The sequence below is a fragment of the Lissotriton vulgaris genome, chromosome 8 (genome assembly GCF_964263255.1).
Source record: "Lissotriton vulgaris chromosome 8, aLisVul1.2, whole genome shotgun sequence".
NCBI classification, from domain to species: Eukaryota; Metazoa; Chordata; class Amphibia; order Caudata; family Salamandridae; genus Lissotriton; species Lissotriton vulgaris.
The window spans coordinates 1,522,054,930-1,522,079,098 of NC_141696.1; the positions used below are offsets into that span (position 1 = coordinate 1,522,054,930).

The window sequence follows — 24,169 nt, forward strand, 5'->3', positions numbered from 1 at the left end:
AACTCTCCTCAAGCACTTCATTCATCTTCAAGGCAAGCTCATATGATCTAAACCATGCATAGATATCCTCACCCCTCTGATAATTCTGCACCAAATCTTTGGGTATGTATACCTTACCCGCCTGCACTGGCTGCGCGCTGCCACCATTAGAACTGGACTCCATTTGTTTAGCTTTAAGGCCCAGCTCCCTCAGACTCAACTCATGAGCCAACTGGAGTTTCTTCGCCTCAAAAGCGAGAGCATTTCTTCTCTCCTCCGCCTTCTTCTCACTGTCAAGGCGTAACTTTCTCTTTTCTGCTTGAGCCTTGAGTTTAAAAAGCTCAATCTCATGGGCCCTAGCCCTCTGATTGTCCTCCAGCTCCTCTGAAGAAAGACCCCTACTGGAATGGGTGCTGCCAGCCCTAGAAGCTACAGTTGTAGGCAGGGGAAACCCAATAAACCCTTGTAGGCTTGGGCAAAGTGCAATTCAAAACAAAAGGTGCTACAAGGGATTTGTTTATAAATTGTTTGGTCTAAGCTCTGAGTTGTACCATAGTAACACACTCAACAGTATCCACAGGATAACAAAATTGCTTTAAATGGATAAATAAATTAATGGAAGGTCAGAAGAAAAACAGAGCAGGGGAATGTTATATTTCAAAAAAAAAAATCTTTACTGAAAACAAGTTGTGGGAGATAAATGTACAAATTAATTATAGCAAAAAATCATGAACAAAGATTGACAACAATTTATCTACAGTTCATGACTTAACACATCAGCTCCTTATTGATAAAGAAAAAACAACCCAAAATGATCAATTAAATGTGGTTGTGAATTCGTGTTATGAAACAACATTAGGGGAGTTGATGGAGTGTCGACGTTTCGGTCTCGGTTGCAGATGTCAAGAAGACCCTCATCAGGACGATGACTATTAAATTGCTGAAGCAAAGACTCCCTTGGGGTAAGAAAGGAAGGGCCTCCTTTAGTTGGCTGTCAGATTTAGGTGCAACTTCAATAAGGTTCTTGAAAGAAATGCAAACCGCCTCAGTTGGTTGCATTAGGTGAATGAAAACACCAGGGGTGTGGAACGCTGTTATATTCTGTGCGTTATCTTAGTTTGTTGCTCAACACGAGTTAATATATTAGAAGTGTTGGACGTGGATCGAATCTGTTTGGTTATTTTTACTGAGGTTTGATATGATGCTGATAGCAACTCCTCAATCGGCAAAACGACGTGTCGTGGCTCAGTGGCTCAGTGAATGACCATTGAGCCACGACACGTCGTTTTGCCGATTGAGGAGTTGCTATCAGCATCATATCAAACCTCAGTAAAAATAACCAAACAGATTCGATCCACGTCCAACACTTCTAATATATTAACTCGTGTTGAGCAACAAACTAAGATAACGCACAGAATGACCATTGAGCCACGACACGTCGTTTTGCCGATTGAGGAGTTGCTATCAGCATCATATCAAACCTCAGTAAAAATAACCAAACAGTCTTTGAAGTCTTTGTGCAAGTAGGCCCTGAGCCCGGTCTAAACCAGTTCTGGGTGTTGCTGGAGCACTTGGGCTTCCTGGCTTCTTTCTTCTTTTCAGTGTGAGGGGCAAAGGTGACAGTCGCCTAGCAGGAGGTGGAGCCAGCCTTGTGGCAGGCAGGCACAGCCCTATTCACTCCCAGGTGCTATCTCCTCCCACCACTCTAGTTGAAGATGCAGTCATTCAACCACAGGCTGACTCAGACAACCTCCTGGGGGCTCCCCAGCCCCTGTCACCCTCAAACGAGACAGTCAATCCACAAGCATGCCCAGGCACACAGAAAGGTTAGACAAGAGAACAGCCACTTTCTAAAAGTACTGTTCTCAAACACAGAATTTAAAAACAACCTTTTCTAAAAGATGTGTTATTAAATTCTGAGTTCAGGGATATCAATCACTTATCTCCCATCTTGTTCCTATGGGAAGATAGGCTGGTATCCATTGGGACCAGCCTCCCCCATGTTAGTCTATGGAGCAAGATAACTTTGCAGCAGTGAGCACACAAAATTGTTGCTGCTCACTACCAGAGCATGTTACCTGCACTAGTACATGCTCTACCTTTCCTATACACTGCACCCCGCCCAGGGGGGTACCTCGAGCCTTACATAGGGGTTCAAGTTCAAGTTCAGTAATTTATATAGCGCGCTACTCACCCAGAGGGTCTCAAGGCGCTCGAGTGAGGGTGGGTGTTTTAGTGCATCATTTATCGAATAATCAGGTTTTAAGCTGCTTTCTGAAGGAGAGGTGGATCTCTGTGAGGCGGAGGTGGGTGGGGAGGGAATTCCAAGTTTTGGCCGCTAAATAGGAGAAAGATCTTCCTCCCATGGTGGATCTAGTGATGCGCGGGATTGTGGCGAGGGCTTGATTGGATGAACGTAGTTGGCGGGTGGGTGTGTAGAAGGATAGTCGTTTGTTGAGGCATTCGAGACCTAGGACGTAGAGAGCCTTGTGTGCGTGGGTGAGGAGACGAAACGTTATTCTTTTGTTGACGGGAAGCCAGTGGAGATCTTTCAGATGACCGGAAATGTGAGCTTGACGGGGGATGTCCAGTATGAGTCTGGCTGAGGCGTTTTGGATGCGCTGCAGTTTTTTCTGTAGTTTGGTTGTGGTTCCGGCGTAAAGGGTATTTCCATAGTCCAGTCGGCTGGTGACCAGTGCGTGGGTGACTGTCTTTCTTGTTTCAGTGGGGATCCAGCGGAAGACTTTTTTGAGCATGCGAAGGATGTTGAAACATGATGAAGAGACGGCGTTGACTTGTCTGCTCATCGATAGGGAGGAGTCTAGGATGAAGCCTAGGTTACGTGCATGGTCTGTAGGTGTGGGTGCTGTGCCCAGGGCCGGTGGCCACCATGAGTCGTCCCAGGCAGAGGGGGATGATTGATTCTAAGATGAGGACTTCCGTTTTGTCCGAGTTTAGTTCATCCATTCGGCTACTTCTTTCATTCCTTCGTGTAGATTGGTTTTGGCGGTGTTAGGATCTTTGGTGAGGGAGAGGATTAGCTGGGTGTCGTCAGCGTAGGAGATGATGTTGAGGTTGTGTTGATGCGCGATGGATGCGAGAGGACTCATGTACACATTGAAGAGGGTAGGACTAAGTGATGATCCTTGTGGTACGCCGCAGATGACTTCGGTTGCTTCTGATTTGAATGGGGGGAGGCGGACTCTCTGAGTTCTTCCGGCGAGGAACGAGATGATCCAGTCCAAAGCTTTTCCTTGTATTCCGACGCTGCTGAGGCGCTGTATGAGGGTGTTATGACAGACTGTGTCAAAGGCAGCGGAGAGGTCAAGTAGGATGAGGGCAACTGTTTCTCCGTTGTCCAGTAGCGATCGGATGTCGTCTGTAGCAGCGATGAGGGCGGTTTCGGTGCTGTGTTTGGCTCGGAAGCTAGATTGTGAGGGGTCAAGTGATTTGTTGGATTCAAGGAATGCGGCGAGCTGACTATTGACGGCTTTCTCAATGACTTTGGCTGGGAAGAGGAGGAGTGAGATGGGGCGGTAGTTCTTGAGTTCTGAGGGGTCCGCAGTGGGTTTCTTCAGAAGGGCGCTGAGTTCGGCATATTTCCAGCTTTCTGGGAAGGTGGTGGAGTCGAAGGAACAGCTGATGACATCGCGGAGATGGGGTGCGATGATTGAGTCTGCTTTGTTGAAAATGTAATGTGGACATGGGTCAGTTGGCGATCCTGAGTGGATGGAGTTCATCAGACGGATGGTGTCTTCAGTCGTGATTGGGTTCCAGGCGCCTAGGTTGTGAGATTGTTGTTTTGGTTCGGCGGTGGGTGGAGTGGGTTGATCTCTGGGCAGGTTTCCAAAGCTGTTATGGATGTCGGCGATTTTGTTGTAGAAGAAGGAGGATAGGGAGTCACAGAGGTCTTAGGAGGAAGTGATGTCGTTGGTGCCGGCGGTGGTGTTGGTAAATTCTCTGACGATGTTGAATAATTCTTTGCTGTTGTGGGTGTTGTTGTCGAGTCGATCCTTGAATGCTGATTTCTTGGTGGATCGGATCAGTTGGTGGTGTTTGCGGGTGGCGTCCTTGAAGGTGTTCAGGTTGTCAATGGTTGGGTTTTTTCTCCAGGTTTTCTCGAGGGTACGACATATCTTTTTGGATTTCATAAGGTCATCGTTGAACCAAGGGGCCTTATTGCTACCTTGTTTGATTTGGTGGTATTTTCAAGGGTGCTAATTCGTTAGCGCTGTGGGTGATCCATTGTGTGAGTTTGGTGGCGGCTTGGTTTGGGTCCGATGATATGGTGGGGGGGGTTTTGGTGAAGTGAAGTGAAGATTTGGTCGGTGGTGATTTTGTTCCAGTTTCTTCGAGGAATAGGTTGTGGTGGGATGTGGGTCGTGGTCTTTTTGTAGCTGAAGTGTACGCAGCTGTGGTCCGTCCAATGGAGGGCCGTGGTGTGATCGAAGGAGATGTGTTTGCTAGAGGTGAAGTTGGGGTCGAGCGTGTGTCCGGCAAGGTGGGTGGGGGTGTCAACAAGTTGTTTGAGTCCGAGATTAGTCATGTTGTCCAGGAGGGTGGTGGTGTTGTTATCGTTATTCTTTTCCAGGTGGAAGTTGAGGTCTCCCAGTAGAATGTAGTTCTCGGAGGTGAGGGCATGTGGGCTGATGAAGTCAGTGATGTCTTCATTAAATTGTGTGCGGGATCCTGGTGGTCTGTAGATGAGGGTGCCTCTGAGTGTGGTCCTGGGGTCGGTGTGGATCTGGAAGTGAAGGTGTTCGGCGGTTGTGAGGTTGTCATCGGAGCTGTTCGAGATTCGGATGGTGTTCTTATGCACGATAGCGATGCCTCCTCCTGTTTGGATGGTGCGGTCTTTGCGGATGATCTTGTAATTGTCCGGGATGGCTATGGCGATGTCGGGTGCTGATGAGGCGTTCATCCATGTTTCAATAAGGAAGGCGACGTCCGGTGATGTAGAGTCGAGTAGATCCCAGAGTTCAGTGGCGTGTCTGTGCACCGAGCAGGTGTTTAATAGGATGCATTTCAGATGGTTGGGGTTGGATCTGTGTTTAGAGGGAGTGGCTTTGGTGTGGGTTCTGATGCAGGTGTACTTGCAGTAGAGGCAGGCGAATGGTCCGTGGGTGTATCCTGGGGTAGCTGTGCAGCATTGTGCAGTGCGTCCGGGGTTGAGGGCAAGGAGGGAGGCAGTGTCGTACGATAGGCGGGAAGAGAGGGTTTTGCGAGGACCAGGGGGTCTGGCGCTGGGCGCGGTCCAGGCACGGACGGGCATAGACGGGCTTACCTTTGGCGCACCTTCGGCGCGCATGGGGTGCGACCGCTGCGCGTGAACGCTGCGCGCACAAACATCTGTCATATGTGGATATGGGAAGGGGGAGGGGCGAGGGAGGGTCAGCTGGGAGGCAGGAGCGGGGCGGAGATCCGGGTAGGGAGGCACAAACAACAACAACAGCTCAAACAAAATGGCAGCGAGCCAAAATAGCCACAGGATTGGGGCACAGGCAGCGGCACAATCAGGGAGAATCAATGAGCATAAACAGCACAATACAATCGAGTACAATCAGTCACAATGGAGGACAGACCTACAGCGCACCCAGGCAGTCTCGCGCTTACAGATGATCATGCCCAGCGCTAATGCAAGCAGTCAGGCAACCTAGCGCCACGCAACAATATATATTACACGATCTCTGGCAATGGCAGCAGCGGCAGCTAGGTGAGCAGGCAGGCAGCGGTGTGGTTAAAAAGCGCTACGATACCACTTAGAGGCGGGGAGCAGCGTGAGGAGCGGCCGTTTCTGCTGGAACCAGGGCGGTCACAGCGAGACACACGGGGATCAGGGTTGCTAGTATCAGTGGGAGGGAGGGTCAGCTGGTAGGCGGGAGCGGGGCGGAGATCCGGGTAGGGAGGCACAAACAACAACAACAGCTCAAACAAAATGGCAGCGAGCCAAAATCGCCACAGGATTGGGGCACAGGCAGCGGCACAATCAGGGAGAATCAATGAGCATAAACAGCACAATACAATCAAGTACAATCAGGCACAATTGAGGACAGACCTGCAGCGCACCCAGGCTGTCTCGCGCTTACAGATGATCACGCCCAGCGCTAATGCAAGCAGTCAGGCAACCTAGCGCCACTCAACAATATATATTACACGATCTCTGGCAATGGCAGCAGCGGCAGCTAGGCGAGCTGGTGAGGAGCATGGGTGCTACACGTAAAGGACTGTATTCCCTGCCTGCACCCTAGCGCCTTGTGGGACCCTGACTGCATCTCTGTAAGGAGAGCGCTATAGTCAAGTTGTCAGGGGTAGGTGAGCTCTATATGTGGTGGGCGCTATACTTTAATTGACTGTTTCCTGCCTCCATTGGATCTAGCGCCTAGTGAGCGTTACAACTATGCCCCGGGGGAAGCGAGAGAAGCGCCTGTCCTCTGCAGCTCTGTAATGCCCAAGAGCTACATGCAAATGGCCAGTGAAGAGAGAGGAGCGTGGTTCTACAGCAATGAGGCCGCAACTTGCTGAGGAAGATTCCCGGAGTGTGTGGCCCCCCTCCCCTCCCCCCTATGGCGTGAGATTGGCAGGAGCCTACCCTGCGCTATCACCGCAATTGCTTGCCTGAATTCACGAGCGGGTGCCCACCCTGCCGTGGTGCCGCAAAGGGGTGCTTATTAAAATTAGCAGGAGCCTACCCCGTATTATCGCCGCCCTGTTGCTGATTCAACCTCCGGCGGGTGCCCACCTTTGTGTACACTGTGGCCTTAGTTGGAATTAAAGGCGGGAGCCCAGCCCGCACTTTAAACTTGCCGCAATTCACCACCGCAGGAGAACAGTCCCGGCCCAACCAGGAAGCCAGGAACGCCTGACTGACTATGGGCGGGGCCTACAAGACAGCGAGATCTTCATTGAAGTCCCGGGTTCAAGGAGGGGGCCCGGCTGAAGCTGGGAGAGGTGCTGCGGTGGTCGGGGCTCCCAGGAGAGGAGGAGAGCCCTGTGTCTGCGGCCTGCTGCGGAGCTGAAGTAAACTCCTGAGGCCACGGAAAGAGGACGTGCGACGCATGCAAGGCTCTGCATGGTGAGGGTGTCCCACAGCCACAGAAGAAGCCGGAGCAGTGCGTGCTCCATTCCGGCTGCCAACAGGAAGAGGCTACTGGCGTCCATGCGGGGCTCCTGTGAAGGTAGGAGAGCCCCGCATTTCCAGAGGAAGTCCCGGAGTGCGAGGCCGTCTGGTCCTGTCCCCTGCCACCCACGTAGACCCACCCAGGACTGCCAGTGAGTGGGGCTGGCCTGGGGAGGAAAGGCGAGGCACCGGACCGATGCTTGTATGCCTGAGCGGCACTGTAAGAACACCGGTCCGCTCCAACGACGGGGCACATTCCCGGTGCCCGCCCCTAGCGCCAGGATTTCTTTGGGGGGCTCATAGGAGCATCGCGGGTGCCCGGAGGGGCACCAGGAGTGCCGCATTGGTTTTCTGCACAGCTGCCCCGCCTGACAGTGGGCAGCTGCAACAAGGGGACATTCTTGACTTCTGAGCCCCAGAGAAGGGGGCTCCAACTTGCCCAGTGCTCTTTTTGGTGCAATATTGTTTAAGTCCCAGAGTAGGGATGCACCCCACTGGACATTGTTAGGCCAGGACTGACTTGAAACAAGAGCCCCGCTGGACAGTAGGCAGTGGTAACGTTGGTGGCACATATAACCGGCACAGCTGCTCCCTAATGGTTCCACTGCTAAACGTGGCACAATGTATCTGGTGATGCCCAATGCCCATATTCATGCCTAATGTCTTCTTTAATGGTTGCAGTGCTGATTTGATGCCTGACGTCTTGGTTATGTTCGCAGGCCCACTTGGATTCATGCAATGCTAGTTTCATTCTAGGCCTTATGCAAATGGGGCTTTTTGCTAATGGCATGCATAATGTGCTGTTTATGCTAAGGGAATGCTTTCACTGCTGGGTTTATGCCTAATGTACCTGATCTAATGCTTTTACGCCTATTAAGATGCATCCTCTTTTTATGCCATGATGTCTACATAGTGCAGCTATGCCTAATGCGTTTATCCTAATGATGATGCCCCTGCTCATGGTTTTATGCCTAATGTTCTAGGCATTATGGGCTCTAATGCATAATGAGTTTTCATGCCTGCTGTTATTTGCCTACTGTTTTCCTGCCTACGGATAAGGCCTGAGGTGTTCGGGCTCATGGCGATGCCTACTGCATGTGATTTTGCCCATTGTGATGCCATGATGTTTTCATTGCAGGTTTTATGCTAATGCTATGCCCACTGGGTTGCTCATGGTGTTATGTGGATGAGGATTCCCTATGCTAATGTGTGAAGGCCTAATGCCTGACCTAATGGTCTTCAGAGATGTCCTAGGTTCTCGCCTGATAACGTTTTCCACCTCATACTAATGTGTCCCATGCCTAAGATCATTTATGATGTGCCATTCTAATATGTTACCCCTATATTGCTACTGACTTTCATTGACCCTGTTTATGCCTGGTCAAGATTCTGGCAGCGGTCCAATTTTCCCTGCCTTGTAAATAGTCCCTCTTTGTATATGGCTGCCTGGTGCCAGTTGGCGCTGTGTTTCCTACTGTGTTTGGTATAATACACAAGTTATTCGTCATGCAACCTGGTGTGGAGTCCATTCTTGTAGTGTGTCTAGTGTGTCGCCTGTGTGTGCTGCGCGGATGCTTTACACATTTCCTCCGGAGTTTGGCCCGCCCGCTCTGCACCACGCTACCCGTTTCTAACAGTAGCACAATACACAGTGTGCTCCAGGGGGAGACCAAATCATATACTAAAATAGTGGTATAAGAACCACGACTCGAGTTGAGAAAATGTCTAGAGCATGTTGAATCGCTGGGACCCCAACTAACCACCCAAGGTGAGTAAACAGGGACGGACGGATTCAGTGTGAGAACACTACAGCTGGCTTTGTACAATTCTATGGGTAAGTCGGGGTTACACTTTTAGTTTAAGGACCCTTCTCGGTGGACTTCAAGGAAACCCTTTTGAACTTAAGAGGTTGGAGAGCCACCCCATCCGTGGATACCGGAGTACCTGAGTTACCCATCCCAGGGGAGCTGGGTGCATAGGTCTGAAGTGGTGTCGGAAACCGCTGTTGTTATCCAGTATTGGGGTATCTTTCATAGATTCACATGCCTGAATCATTCCCCGTCGTCGAGGCGGGAGTCCCACGGTAAATTATATATATATAGCAGTGCCTAAAAACCATTAGTAGTAGGCTAAAAAGGGATATAGGCCCAACTAGGCCCAAAACTTAGCAGCCTATCTACCTCATTATGTAAAAAGAACTGAAAATGTAGCCTCAGCCAATCAGCTAACCTCACCCTCTAGAACCTTCCCAGCCCAGGCAGTTCTCCTCAGATTTTCACCGCACTTCGTGTGTAAGGGAGTCTCCCTAGTGCCTACTCAGTTTTCTTCAGAAATTTCTTCAATTCTTTCAAGATGTCGGAAAAGAAGGCTTTATTCAAGGCCTGTGCTTCATGTTTCAAGAAGAGAGTTCACGTGGACGACGAGCACTCGGACTGTATTTATTGTTTGCATCCTTCACATGTTGTGAAGGATTGCAGGATATGTCGAACCTTCCCTCCTAAGACCAAAAGGGATAGAGAGGCGAGAGTTCTTTTGTGGCTGAAGTCGTCTGTCAGAGATGACGAGGACAGAGCCTCTACTTCAAGTAAGAGAGCCAGTTCCAAAGAGAGGTGTTCCCCTGAGAGATTGAAAAAATCTAAGTTCTCTCATAAACCCTCTGAATCCACAAGGAGTGCTGCGTCAACAGAGTCTTCTACTGTGAGTACAGTCCGCACTAAAGCTGTCACTTTAGTGTCTTCTTCAAATACTGTTACCACCTCAGCAATTACTTCTCCTGTGATGTCCGTCATGGCCTCTTCTTCTGAGACAAGATCGTCAAAGAAAAGCGCGTCGTCGACGAGTCTACCGTCGACGACCAAATCACCATCTTTGAAGCGCTCGTCATCGCTTCCGTCGACGCTCTCGTCGACGGCTCCCCCGTCGACGAAGACTTCCACTATCCCGTCGACGAAGACCCAGTCGACGAAGACCCAGTCGACGAAGATCCCGTCGACGAAGATCCCGTCGACGAAGATCCCGTCGACGAAGACCCCGTCGACGGAGGGCCCGTCGACGAAGGGCCCGTCGACGAAAGGCTCGTCGACGAAGACCCCGTCGACGACAAACACGTCGACGAAGGTTTCAGCTCCGTCGACGACTAGCTCGACGACGAGGAGTCCGTCGACGGATCCGTCTACTAGGACGCCTTCCAAGAAGTCTTCATCCATGATTACAATACCTGTGACGATACCGTCGACGACAATATCGGCAACTCACGCATCTGTTTCACTTTTGCCATCGACAGCAGCGCTGGCATCTTTGAATGTGCCGTCTACGCATTTGTTGCCCACATCTCCGGGTAGGGTGCAGTATACCCATTTTCAGATGAAATCTTTTCAGAGACAGAGTTACTCTCATTTGTCTCCCCTCTTGCCTTCGCATATCTTGGAAAATTACGTGGAAGCAGATTCGGATAATGAAGAGGATGATGATGATGATGATCCTTTTGGAGTGGCCCATCACCCTTCCCAGTTGCACATAAAATATCAAGAGGATGAGGATGATGATGAGGTTCATTACTATCAGGAAAATTTAGCTACTCCTTATCATCAGGAGCAACACCACACAGAAGACACGACTCATCTTCCGTCTGTTCTAGTACAGGATTTGCAGGCCATGCTGGCCGATTATCGTCAGAGGTTTCCACCAACTCTGCCTACTACAAATAATGTGCCAGAGGACATGCCAGTAAATCCACCGCCACATCCTTCACACTCTCCAAGGCAGGCTGTTGACCCCGGGACTGGAGGTCAGGATGTTGACATCTCATCTCCAGATGAGGATGAAAGAGAGGATGGGGAACTTCCGGATTCCACGCCTACGGAACCATGGAATGATTACGTCATTCCTATGCCCTCTCCTAATCTGCCAAAACCTTCAGATTCTCCGCCAGAAGACATAGGAGGTTTTCATAACATCATGCACCGGGCAGCTGCTCGATTTGCAATCACAGTTTCGGTTGAACAAACCGACTGTTTTCTTCATGATTTCAAAGAAGGGTATAGAAGGGTGTCCAGATCTATCCCTATCATTGATTATATCTGGAAAGAAGGGATCGATATTATGAAGACGCCAGCTTCCATCCCGGCGGTTCTTCCAAGAGTCGACAAGAAGTACCGAGCACCACCGGACACTCCTTCATGTTTGATTGGTCATCCGCGTCCTGACTCAGTGATTTCACAAGCGGCTCAACAACGATCCAAAAATCCGGTTGCACCTCTTTCAACGCCTCCAGACAAAGAGGGCAGGAGATTGGATGCAATTGGAAAAAAGTTCTCGGCTAATGCCGCTGCTACTGTCAAGATTGCTAATTCTTTGGCAATTTTAGCACGGTACGACAGACAAATGTGGTCAGATCTGTCGGAGTTCATCAATTTGGTTCCCGATGACCGTGTTGAAGAGGTCAGGAAGGTTGTCTTGGAAGGCGAGCGGGCAGCTTCTGAAATTATCGATTGCGCCCTCGATGTATCTAATACAGCCTTTAGACAATTGGCCGGAGCGGCAGTTCTCAGACGGCAAGGATGGCTCAAGGCGACTTCTTTCAGACCTGAGGTCCAGACCAAAATACTAGACATGGCCTATAATGGAGAGTTATTGTTTGGCAAGCACATAGATGAAGCATTGCTTGCGATAAAAACGGATACTGATACGGCTAAATCGCTTGGTGCACTACAGTATAAGCGAGGTTTTTTCAGAGGAGCAAGAGGCCGTGGTTTTTCATCAAGAGGACATTATCAAAATCAGCAAAACCGTCAGTATCAACCTCAAAATAAGCCGTACTACCAGCAGTCCTATCGGCAGTCATCGTCAGCGGGTTTCTCTCGTCAAGGAGGGAAACGACGTTCTAACTACCAGGGACGTGATTCAAATAAACGCCAGTGAGTTTTGCAGGACACCATCCTCCCTTCCCTCCCTCCCCGTGGGCGCCAAGATTTCCGCCTTTTATCAACAGTGGCGGAAGATAACTTCAGATCAGTGGGTTCTGGACATAGTCAAACACGGACACACTCTGGAGTTCTTGCAGAAACCTCCAACATTACCGCCCAGGGGTCCCTCCCCTCCTCGTCTTCATTTGTTATACATGGAAGCCATGAAAATGCTGCACAAAAATGCGATAGAGAAAGTCCCAACATCCCAGAAAAATCAGGGGTTTTATTCTCGCTTCTTCCTTGTGGAAAAGGTTTCAGGAGAGTGGCGTCCAATTCTGGATCTACGAAACTTAAACACATATCTGAAAAAGCAGAGTTTCCGCATGGTGACACTCACGGATGTCCTTAATTGCCTCATGGAAGGAGATTTCATGGCTTCCCTGGATATGGAAGACGCTTACTTCCACATTCCAATTCATCCAAACCACCGCAAGTATCTGAGATTCACAGTGGCTGGTGTCCATTTTCAATTCAAGGTGCTCCCTTTCGGCCTGAAGTCTGCACCAAGAATCTTTACCAAGACTCTAGTCCCAGTTGCAGCTGCGTTGAGGTCACAGGGAATCCAAGTATTCCCGTACCTCGACGATTGGTTAATAAAGAGTCCGAAGAGGACTTCGACAAGGCAATCGGTCAGGAGTGCTCTGTCAATGTTCTCGAATCTGGGTTTGACCCTCAACGCCAAAAAATCTCAACTTCAACCCAGACAAATTCTGACGTTCCTGGGAGCAGTACTAGACACTTCTCAGTGCAAGGCCTTCTTAACCCAAATTCGTCAGGACAAGATCACAAAGCTGGCAAGTCAAATACGGTCAAAAAAGTCTCTTTCGGTCCGACAGTTTGTTTCCCTGCTAGGGATGTGTTCCTCCGCACTCCATCTAGTTCCACTGGCTCGACTCAGAATGAGGCCTCTCCAGGAGGAATTGCATCGACAATGGCGGCAGATAGACGGATCTTTCGAGGACCGTATCAAGGTCACGCCCAAGATAAAACAAGCTCTTCTGTGGTGGGCGGCAAAGAACAATTTGTCTCCGGGGCTCACTTTTCTTCAGACTCTACCGGAATTTACTCTAACGACAGATGCCTCCATGGAGGGTTGGGGAGGTCATCTCCAGGACCTTCAGGTGCAGGGACGGTGGTCCCATCAGTACAAGCACAAACACATCAACTGCCTCGAGTTGAGGGCAATTTTCCTGTCCTTGCGAGCCTTCCTGCCAAGAATTGCAGGCTCTGCAGTACTGGTGCGCACGGACAACACCACCAGCATGTTTTACGTAAACAAGCAAGGGGGCACAAAATCTCTGGCCCTGTCTCTTCAAGCGCAGGAAATGTGGGAATGGTTACTCCACCACAAAATTTCCCTCAGAGCGGAACATGTTCAGGGAATTCAGAATTCTCTGGCCGACGATCTCAGCAGATCGTTCACAGGATGTCACGAGTGGGAACTCGAACAACGCCAAGTGGAAACAATTTTCCAGCTCTGGGGCACACCAACGCTGGACCTGTTTGCCACGCAACAGAACAGCAAATGCATATACTTTGCCAGCAGGTTCCATCAGCAAGGATCGAGAGGAAATGCCCTGTTGATGAGGTGGACCGGAATCTTTGCATATGCCTTCCCGCCGATTCCTCTCATCCCAAAGGTTCTACAGAAAATGAAGAGAGAGCGTTGCTCTCTAATCCTAATTGCTCCTCGCTGGCCGAGGCAGTATTGGTTCCAGGAGCTTCTGATACTCTCCCATCAACCTCCACTGCGCCTCAAGCCGACACTTTCAATGCTGACAAGGGAGGAAGGACAAATACTTCATCCAGATCCTCAGTCGCTACACTTGCACGCCTGGCTCCTGATTTCTTAGAGTTTAAGGACCTAGAGATTTCTCCAGACTGTAGAACTGTTCTATCTCAGGCTCGTGCACAGTCTACCATCAGAACCTATCGCTTCAAATGGAAGAGATTCTGTTTATGGTGCGGAGAGCATGACGTCCATCCACTACAGGCTCCTCCAGAGAAGATTCTGCCTTATCTGCTGTCTCTAGCCAGATCAGGTCTCGCTTTTTCTTCTATCAAAGTTCACCTTGCTGCCATATCCAGATTCAGGAAGAGTTACAACAAACCATCTTTGTGCTCTTCTTCTTTAATTAAACAGTTCCTTAAAGGATTGTTTCGAGTTTTCCCTCCAGTGCGGCCTCCTCCTCCTGAGTGGGATCTCAATATTGTGTTATCTCAGTTGCTGAAAAGGCCTTTTGAACCAATTCATAAATCGGAACTTAAATTCTTGACTTGGAAAGTGGCTATTCTGTTAGCCCTCACTTCAACCCGGAGAGTAAGTGAGATACAAGCGTTCACTATATCAGAACCTTTCCTACATTTTTCAAAAGATTATGTGACACTTAGAACTCATCCTAAGTTTATTCCTAAAGTTCCGACCCAGTTTCACATCAACCAACCGGTGAAACTCAAGACTTTCTTTCCAGACCCCAAGACTCCAGCTGAAAGGATGCTGCATTCCTTGGATGTCCAAAGATGCCTCAAATTCTATTTACAAAAGACAAAAGATTTACGCAAATCTACCCAACTGTTTGTGGCCTATGGACAAGCTACACGTGGTCAGGCAGTGACGAAGGCAACTATAGCCAGATGGCTTTCCTCTGTCATCGTCTTCTGTCATGAGAAGGCGAACAAGCCCCTGACAAGAACGGTTAAGGCGCATTCCACCAGGATGATGTCAGCGTCTACAGCCCTATTTGCAGGGGTGTCCCTGGAAAACATCTGCCGTGCTGCTACATGGAAAAGTGTGCATACTTTTACGAAGCACTATTGCCTGCAGCCGGTACTACATGGAGATACGTCAGTGGGAGAAGCAGTGTTGCAGCATCTTCTTCACTGAGGTCAGACTGTTATGGTTTTTTCTTTTTTCTATTGCTACATGTTTACTAATATACTGTTTTAATGTTCTATATATAGATACATATTATATGAAGGTATTGTCATGATTTTGCATATGTATTGAGATATGTTATTGCTCTAGTACCTTCCAGGTTGTGTGGGGATATATGGTTTGGATTGTCTCCCACCTTCCTCTACCGACAGTTATGGTTGTTACTGCTTGCTACTCTGATTCAGGCATGTGAATCTATGAAAGATACCCCAATACTGGATAAGAAAACAAGTTACTTACCTGTAACTACAGTTATCCAGTATTGGTATCTTTCATAGATTCACATGCACCCACCCTCCTCCCCGGCTAGGCAGTTCTTATATAGGATACTACTTCTCACTTGTGCTGGGAAAATCTGAGGAGAACTGCCTGGGCTGGGAAGGTTCTAGAGGGTGAGGTTAGCTGATTGGCTGAGGCTACATTTTCAGTTCTTTTTACATAATGAGGTAGATAGGCTGCTAAGTTTTGGGCCTAGTTGGGCCTATATCCCTTTTTAGCCTACTACTAATGGTTTTTAGGCACTGCTATATATATATAATTTACCGTGGGACTCCCGCCTCGACGACGGGGAATGATTCAGGCATGTGAATCTATGAAAGATACCAATACTGGATAACTGTAGTTACAGGTAAGTAACTTGTTTTCTTCTCTTTGGAGGACTTCAAAGAAGAGCTGCTGTTGGGAAGGAAGAATAGTGTCCGTTGAAATCCAAGGGTGGATTCATGATGGAAGGAACTTGAAAGTAGAGGGGTCAGAGTCTGGGTCACTACAGTGTGACCAGGGGCTCAGTAGACAAATGCCCACCCATGCCAGGTGCTTCAGGTGCGAAGAGGGGATACTTGGCTCTGCAGCCACGAGGACCGGGAGACCTCGAGGATGACCAGGAGCCAGACCTTAGCTGTCCCACAAAGGATGTCGACTGCTGAGGGGTCGGTGTTAGGCTGAAGCACCAACAAGCCTTGGCAACAGCAACCCACACAGGAAAGTCAAGCACGTTACGGTGTGGACCGGCAAGGTCCAGGGGACTCACCAAGCAATGGGGAGTCAGGGCACATCTGGAGTAACTAGAGAAGCCCAACAGAATTAAATATGACCCTCAGGAGGACCCACAGGTCAGATGACCTGGAGTTGCGAGGGGACATCAAGCAAGATCACAAAGCATCAGCCCACGGAGCACTCGGTGCGAGAAGGCCGGAGTGCTTTACTGGAAATACTGCTCAAGGTCAGGACTACACGGAGTCCAATGCACACGTTCGGGAATCACCAACAAGTATATGCACTTGCAAAAGTACGTGGTGCACAGGGGTTCAGGTTATGCTGTCCCCACGAGGGATACTGGCCTCAAACTCAGTGAGAAGGCAGCACGACTTCAAGTAACATAGGACCCATCTCCTGTGTTGCTTGAGTCTTCAGAGTTCGCAGGAGCTCAGGAACAGCAGACCCGTCAGTTGCGTTACTGTGCTTGCGAATGCAGGGGAGTGACTTTTTCGCCCCAAAAGAGATTTTTCCGCTGTCCTTGATGCTACACAGGTCTTGCACAGAGCCTGTATAGTGCACAGACACAGATGATGCTTTGGACGGAGAGGGGGACGAAGTCGGGCCCAGTTGATGTCCAGCGAAGTCCAGAGTGTCCAGACAGTCAAAGGTCGGTGTTTTTTTGTACAGAATCTTGTCCACGTCAAATCTAAGGTCCTACAGCCAGGTAAGCCCTTATGTACCCACGGGATAGGGTTGGACAGATTCCGAGGCCTCTCCTAAGGGAGGGTCAGGACAGAGGGGAGGTTACTCCCATGTCCTTTGTCCAGGTGCACGCCAGAGCAGGAGCCAACGGCTCCCACAACTGGTTTGAACTGGACTATGCATAAGGACACCAAGTTTGCCCCTGTTGCAGACTTTCAGGGACTTTGGAAATGCACCCAGCCCCAATATACTAAATCTTATCTGGGAGGTGGTCACACCTCCCTGTGACAGGATGCCTTTTGTTCTGCCTTCCCCTGATTGAGCTTGGCTCAGCAGCAGGAGGGCAGAAATGTGGGGCCGATTCACAGAACTAACTTAAGACAAAATCCTAAACTTACTACTTTTGGAATTCACAGAAGTTAGGATTTTGTCTTAAGTTTGTCTTAACAAACTTAAGACAGACTTAAGACAAAATCCTAACTTTAGTCTGTTTTAAGTCTGTCTTAAGACAAACTTAAGACAAAATCCTAACTTCTGTGAATACCAAAAGTAGTAAGTTTAGGATTTTGTCTCAAGTTAGTTCTGTGAATCGGCCCCTATGTCTCTGCTCGGCAGCAACCATTTTGGGCTGCCAGGGTCGAGAAGGCTGATACCGGAAAGACCACTGACCCCATGAATTAATGGTAACCGGGGTGGAGGTATGATTCCAAGGTGTTTGATACCAAACATGACATGTTTTGTTTCAACTGTTTGAGAAAGCATTTACTGCGAGGTTATAATGCACCTCTACTTATATGTCTGGATGTGTCACACAGAACCCGGAGAATGATCTCTGAAGCCTAGAGAGGGGCTTTGCTCATGCAGGGGCACCCTCTCATGTTAAACCCAGCACCCTGCCTTCAGGATTGTCAAGGCCTGCTATAGGGGTGACTTATAGATTTTAAGTGTAGTGACCAATAGATATAGTAAACCTATATCTAACGTAAGTGGTGCATGCACCAGCTTACACAGGCTGCAATGGCAGATCTGTAATTCCATTTTGTATGGCCTCTCATAGGTGGCATAATACATGCTTCAGCCCATGGGATGCCTCTGGGGTACCTATGCCCTGGGTACATATGTACAATATACTAAGGGCTTATAAGGGTACCCCATTATCCAATCTGTAGTGTACTTTAGTACATGTCTAATTTATTTATTTATTTATTTATTTTTTATATTTGTAGAGCGCATGCAAAGGCCCGTGGGTGTCTCGGCGCTAAGTATCTGAATATTTACCCTGAGGAAACTATAGATGGTCTATTGATTAAAAAGCCAGGTCTTGAGTTGTTTACGAAAAGACCATAAAGATGGACTGGCTTTAATCGTTGGTGGCAGAGTGTTCCACAACTTGGGGGCTGATACCAGGAATCTTCTATCGCCCCATGAGACCGTTTTTGTTCGGGGTATAACAAGATCTCCTGAACAAGATGAACGTAGTGTTCTGAGCGGACGATAAGGAGTCAGATTGCGGATGAGATGTGCTGGTCCTTGGTTGTGCAACGCTTTATACACAATGCACAGGGTCTTGAACTTTATCCTGTTTTTAATGGATAACCAATGCAGCTCTTTGATGGTTTTGGAGGCAGAGTGATGTTTAGGGATATTTCCCAAAAGCCTCGCAGCAGAGTTTTGTATTGTTTGTAATTTATTCAAGACTCCTTCCTGTGCATTGAGGAACAGGGCATTGCAGTAGTCCAAGGTGGACAGCACAAGGGAGGTGACAAGGGTTTTACCAGCTTTATCAGGTAGAAAAGGGAGGATTTTTTTGATAAGTTTCAGTTTGTAAAAAGCTGAAGAGGTAATCTGGTTGGCATGTGGATGGAACGTGAGGCGGTCATCAAAGATGACTCCCAGATTCCTCACTTTGCTAACAGGCTCGGGGGGAGAGCCCAAGGAGGAGGGCCACCAATTGGATGACCACTCAGGTGTTAATTGTCCAAAGATGACTACCTCAGTTTTATCCGAGTTTAACTTTAAGCAATTGGAGGCCATCCAACTCCCTATTGCCATCATACCAGCCCTGAGGTCATCTGCCACTTTATAGCCATTGTTCTTGATGGCTAGAACCAGCTGGGTGTCATCTGCGTAGGATGTGAGGCTCATCCCATAAGCCCGAATGACATTGGCTAAGCCCGACACGTAGATGTTAAAAAGTGTCGGGCTTAGGGATGAGCCCTGAGGTACTCCACATGGCAGTGACATGGTGGACGAATGAAATGGTCCCGTTGTAACTACCTGAGTTCTATCAGCCAAAAAAGAGGCCAGAAGTTTGCTGGCAGTCCCTTGTACCCCCAGGCCCTCGACACGGTCAATCAGGGTGGTGTGATCGACCGTGTCGAAGGCTGCAGATAGATCTAGTAGTATCAAAATTGCTGTACCCCCAGTGTCACGGATGAGTCTGATGTCGTCAGCTGCTTTATTCAGAGCTGTCTCCGTCCCATGACACTGGCGGAACCCAAACTGAGTTTCATCAAGTAGCTGGTGTTGTTCCAAAAAAGCGGAAAGTTGTTTGTTCATAGCCTTTTCGGCTATCTTGGCCAGGACCGGTAAGTTGGCTATTGGTCGATAGCTTTTAGGTTCGTCCTTGTCCAAATGTGATTTCTTTAATAGAGGTTTTATGATGTTTTTTTTTAAACTTTCAGGGTAGATACCTGTTTTAAACATGGCGTTGCATATGGAGGATATGGCCGGGGTAATCTCTTCTAAGACTGGCAGTAGAACTTTGAAAGGGCAAGGATCAAGTGCTGAACCTGATCTGATGGTAGCAGTTATGTCCATAGCCTGAGCTTCTGAAATTTCAGCAAATTGAGTGAGTGTGGGACCAATAAGTGTGTTAAGTGTGCTTTCGGAAGAATTTTTAATTTTGGTGGCAAATGCAGAGTATATATCATTGACTTTGCTAAAGAAAAAGTTAGCCAATGTGTCACAGAGAAGTTGAGATGGGGGAGGGGTCAAGTTGGGGGAGTGACCAACTAGCTGTTTTGCGGTGTCATACAAAAGTTTATACGAGTTTTTTGCAGTTTCTATTTTGTGACTAAAAAATGATTTCTTGGCTTCATCAATCATTTGTTTATATTTGGCTACCATTTCCTTATATTTGGTTTTGGCCTCTTCGGCATAATCTTTCCGCCAAAGCCTTTCTTTCTGCCTGCATTGTTGTTTCTGCTGTCTTAAGGCTGCTGAGTACCAAGGGGCTGAGGGAGTAGATCTATTGCGGGATATTTGCTTAATAGGAACCAGCGAGGATGCAGCTGCATCAACCCAGTCATAAAATTGAGAGGTGGCTGTGTTTGGGTCTTGTGAGAAGGAAGGCATGGAGGCTACTAGAGAAGTTTTAAAATTGGAGCTGTCTATATCGTTCCATGCCTTGAAAGTGTGATTAGTATTGCTGGGTTTCGGGGGAACAGCTAATTGGTGAGGGTTAAGTGATGCCATGATAACATAATGGTCTGACCAAGTGACCGGAAAGGTTTGTGTTACATGGAGGTCATTAGAATTGGAAAAGATGCCATCCAGAGTATGGCCCCTATCATGCGTAGGAGATTTGACCATAAGAGATAGACCAAAAGTAGTCATATCCCCAAGGAACATAGCAGTGTCCTTATCTTCAGGTTTATCAAAATGGAAATTAAAATCTCCAAGGACAGTAAAGGAGCTGTCAAGAGCGCATGATTCCAAGATGGATCTTAGATCAGTGATAAATCCTGTTCTTAATCCCGGGGGACGGTACAAAAGGATCCCTTTGAAATTATCAGAGGGGGTCAGTTTGACAGAGAATTGCAAAGCTTCACATGATGGCAAGGGGATGGCATCGGTTCTAACCGTGTATGAATCACGTACAACAAAAGCAATCCCCCACCTCTCCCACGTGGTCTATCCAATCTGTGGATAGAAAATCCCTTAGGGACCGCAATGACAATATCTGGGTCGGATGAATTGTCCATCCATGTTTCTGTCATGAACAGCATGTCTAGGTTGTTGTCTTCCATTAGGTCGGATATATCCTGGCGATGTTTTCCCAGCGAACGGACATTTATAAGTGCAAATTGAAAAGGTTTGGAGGGACGAGTCTTAGGTTTGTTTGGATAGGATTTGTGAGGGATAGGTATCTGCAGTTGGCAGCAAGGGCAGGTTTGGGGAGAGGCCAAACCTTCAAGGTGTATCGGGTCTAATAAAATACAAGACTGTTGTATTGGAGGCCGTAGACCCCTGAGCGTATTCGGCGTATATGGGCCAGGGCAATCTGGGACACACGGGTCAGGAAGACCAGGGGGACTGGCCCTCGGCCCGGGCCAGGCGCGGACGGGCGCAGACGGGCCCGCCTTTGGCGCGCCGCCGGCGCGCCCACTGCGCGGACGGGAGAGCCTGTTGTTTATATCCGCCATTAGAGTGGGAGGAGAGAGGGCGGTACCAGCGAGCAGCTAGACCGCCAGCCTTCCCCAGTCCAAGATGGCGCCTGAAATGCGCCTGGAATCGGCGTCGCGATGTCCAGAAGGCGATAGTGAAGGAGCCTTAGGCGACGCTAATCTCGCGCCAAGGTGGGGGCCACTGCTAACTAATTTAGGTTTTAAAAAATACTGATGTATTAAAAGTGCGTTATTCTTAAATTCAATAACGAAAGGCTCTGCTACATTATTTAAAAAGCGCGCAGGTAGCGCAGAGAACCCCCGGCTTCCGCCTCAAGGGTGAAAATTCGGTAAACAAACAAATACCTCGAGGGTGGAGGCAAGCACCCTTTTATATCCGGGGAGGGTGGGACCAGCGAGCAGCTAGACCGCCAGCCTTCCCCAGTCCAAGATGGCGCCTGAAATGCGCCTGGAATCGGCGTCGCGATGTCCAGAAGGCGATAGTGAAGGAGCCTTGGGCAACGCTAATCTCGTGCCAAGGTGGGGGCCACTGCTAACTAATTTAGGTTTTAAAAAATATTGATGTATTAAAAGTGCGTTATTCTTAAATTCGATAACGAAAGGCTCTGCTACATTATTTAAAAAGCGCGCAGGTAGCGCAGAGAACCCCCGGCTTCCGCCTCAAGGGTGAAAATTCGGTAAACAAACAAATACCAATTTAAGGAGAAAGCAGATAGACTGGGGTCCTGATTAGCAGGATCCCAGTCAGACTAGTAAAAAACAGTGTAACATCAAGCAAAAAGTGGGGGTAACCATAAGAACCGGGTCCCACTTTTATACACTGCCATTGCAGGTTGCGTGTTTTTGCACATAGAAAATTGAAGAGTCGACACAACACACCTCCCTGTGGGCCAGGCCTACAACCCATTGCCTCTGCCCTAGATAATTCACCCCTCTAGCAGGGTGTACTAGACCACATGTGAGGAAACAGTTGCATGAGCACTGTACAGCTATAGTGTCGAAGTCCATTGTTAGATATTGTAAGTGCAGTAAAGCCATAAAGAGTATCTGGTCTGGGAGTTGGTCAGTATGAGCTCCACAGCTCCACAATGGCTTTACCAAAACCTGGTGTAGGAGGCTGGCTTGGTATTTGGTGCTCACTTAAGTAAGTGTAGTACCCTACACCAATTCGGACAACCATTTTTGTGATTTTAGTGGTCTTAGACAACCTTAGAAAGCTCTCTAAGTGGTAGCTGTGGAGAGCAGCCTTCAGGCGTAGTCTAGAAGTAGTGTAAATCTGTTTGCTTTACCAGATTCTAATCTTATTGGCATAGGTAAATTGAAAAGAACCATACAGTGTATCTAAAAAATATGTATTTATTATAAGACACTCACTAAAACAGAACAATAATACAATGCACCCAATACTTTGTAATAAAAACAGGTAAGTAGCACGAATACACAGTGGTCACCAGGGGGATACCAAACCATATAATAAAATAAAGGGGTGCGAAACATGACTGGAGTCAAGACTGTACCCAGAAGACGTAGAAGTGCTGGGGACCCAAGCAACCACCAAAGGTAAGTACCCAGAAATCCCACGGAGGCCATGTGCAGAGTGGGAACACAAACATGTGTTCAAGTCAAGTCAATGGGTTGGTCACAGCTGCAATTTTAAAGAGGAAGGACCCTTCCAAGTGGACCCTGAAGAAGCCCAGTAGAAGACAGAAGGTTGAAGAGCCACCCCACCCGTGGATACCCTAGGAACAAGGATACCTACACCAGGGAAGCCGAGTGCATAGGTGTGTAGTGGCATCGGAAACCACAGTCGAACTCGATGGAGGACTTCAGGAAAATGCAGCTGATGAAGAAGGTGAAAGTGTCCGGGGAAACCCAAAGGTGGATTCAATTTGAGAAGTACCTAAAAGCAGAAGGGACAGATGCCCCTCAGGATTGACCAGGAGACTCAGAAAACAAATGCCCACTGATGTCGGGAGATGCAGGATAGTTGACGATGACCTCGGAGCTGCAGCTGTGTGGACCAGGCTATGTTGTGGAAGACCAGGTGCCGTTCACAAGCTGTCCTATGACAGCTGAAGGGTCGGTGTCCGCCGGGAACACCAACAAGCCTTGGCAACTGCAAAAAAACGTGGCAGAGGGGAAAAGGTGTAGAGTTAGGACTAGTAAGGTCCAAGGGCCTCACCACAAGCAGGGGAGGCGGAGTAGGCCCAAGCAATCCGGGGAGCCCACTGGATTAAAAGAAGACCCTCAGGTAGATCCACAGGCCAGAGGCACAGGAGTCACAGGAGGACCTCAAGTAGCTCAGGTACAGGCCCACGGTGCAAAGGATGTGGTGAGGACGACAATCTTGCCTGCAGGAGATGATTGAGGTGGGAGTTTCTTGGAGCCCGAAGATGAAGTGGTGTCTGATCTAAATCTTGTCCCACAACGCTTTTAGTGACCCACTCAAAGGTAAGCCCTTAAGTACCCTAAGTAAAGGGCTGGAACGATTCAGGGGTCCCTCCCAGAGGAGGGGCTGGATAATGGGTCCTTTGTCCAGTTTCGCACAGAGCGGGAGCCAACGGCTTCCTGAACTTATTTGAACTGGAGTATGCAAGGAGGGCACCAAGTATGCCCTTCAAACAGAATGAGTGGCGCCGGCAAGCGTCCCACCCTGTCCTAATACACTAAGTCCTGTCTGGGAGGTGGCCACACCTCCCAGTGACAGGATACCTATTGCCCTGCCTTCCTCTGTTTGTTCTTGGCTCACCAGCAGGAGGGCAGAATTGAGTCTCTGGTCGCAGCAGCCATAGTTTGCTCACCAGGTCTAAAATACTGGTACCAGGAGCACTGAGGGCCTCCCGGAGGAGCTTCACAGTGCATGGAATCATACCTCCAAAACCGTTTACCAAACACGACAGGGTTCGTTCTAGCCAGTTTAGAGATGGTCATCGTGTAATGACGCATGGCCACTCTATGTATCATATTGGCTGATGCACTTACAACCTGGGAGAATGGACTCCACTGCCTGTGCACCTAATACCTGCCTGGGACATGGTCACTGTTCTGCCATCGGGCCTGATCTGCAGAACACCCAGACTAG

General features: G+C 48.8%; 1 protein-coding gene across 1 annotated transcript in view; it reads left to right on the forward strand.

Moving 5' to 3' along the window:
• The window catches only part of LOC147699077 (sodium/potassium-transporting ATPase subunit alpha-1-like), a 3,282,495-nt gene that overhangs the window by 2,276,283 nt on the left and 982,043 nt on the right, over positions 1-24,169 (forward strand). The window lies entirely within an intron of this gene.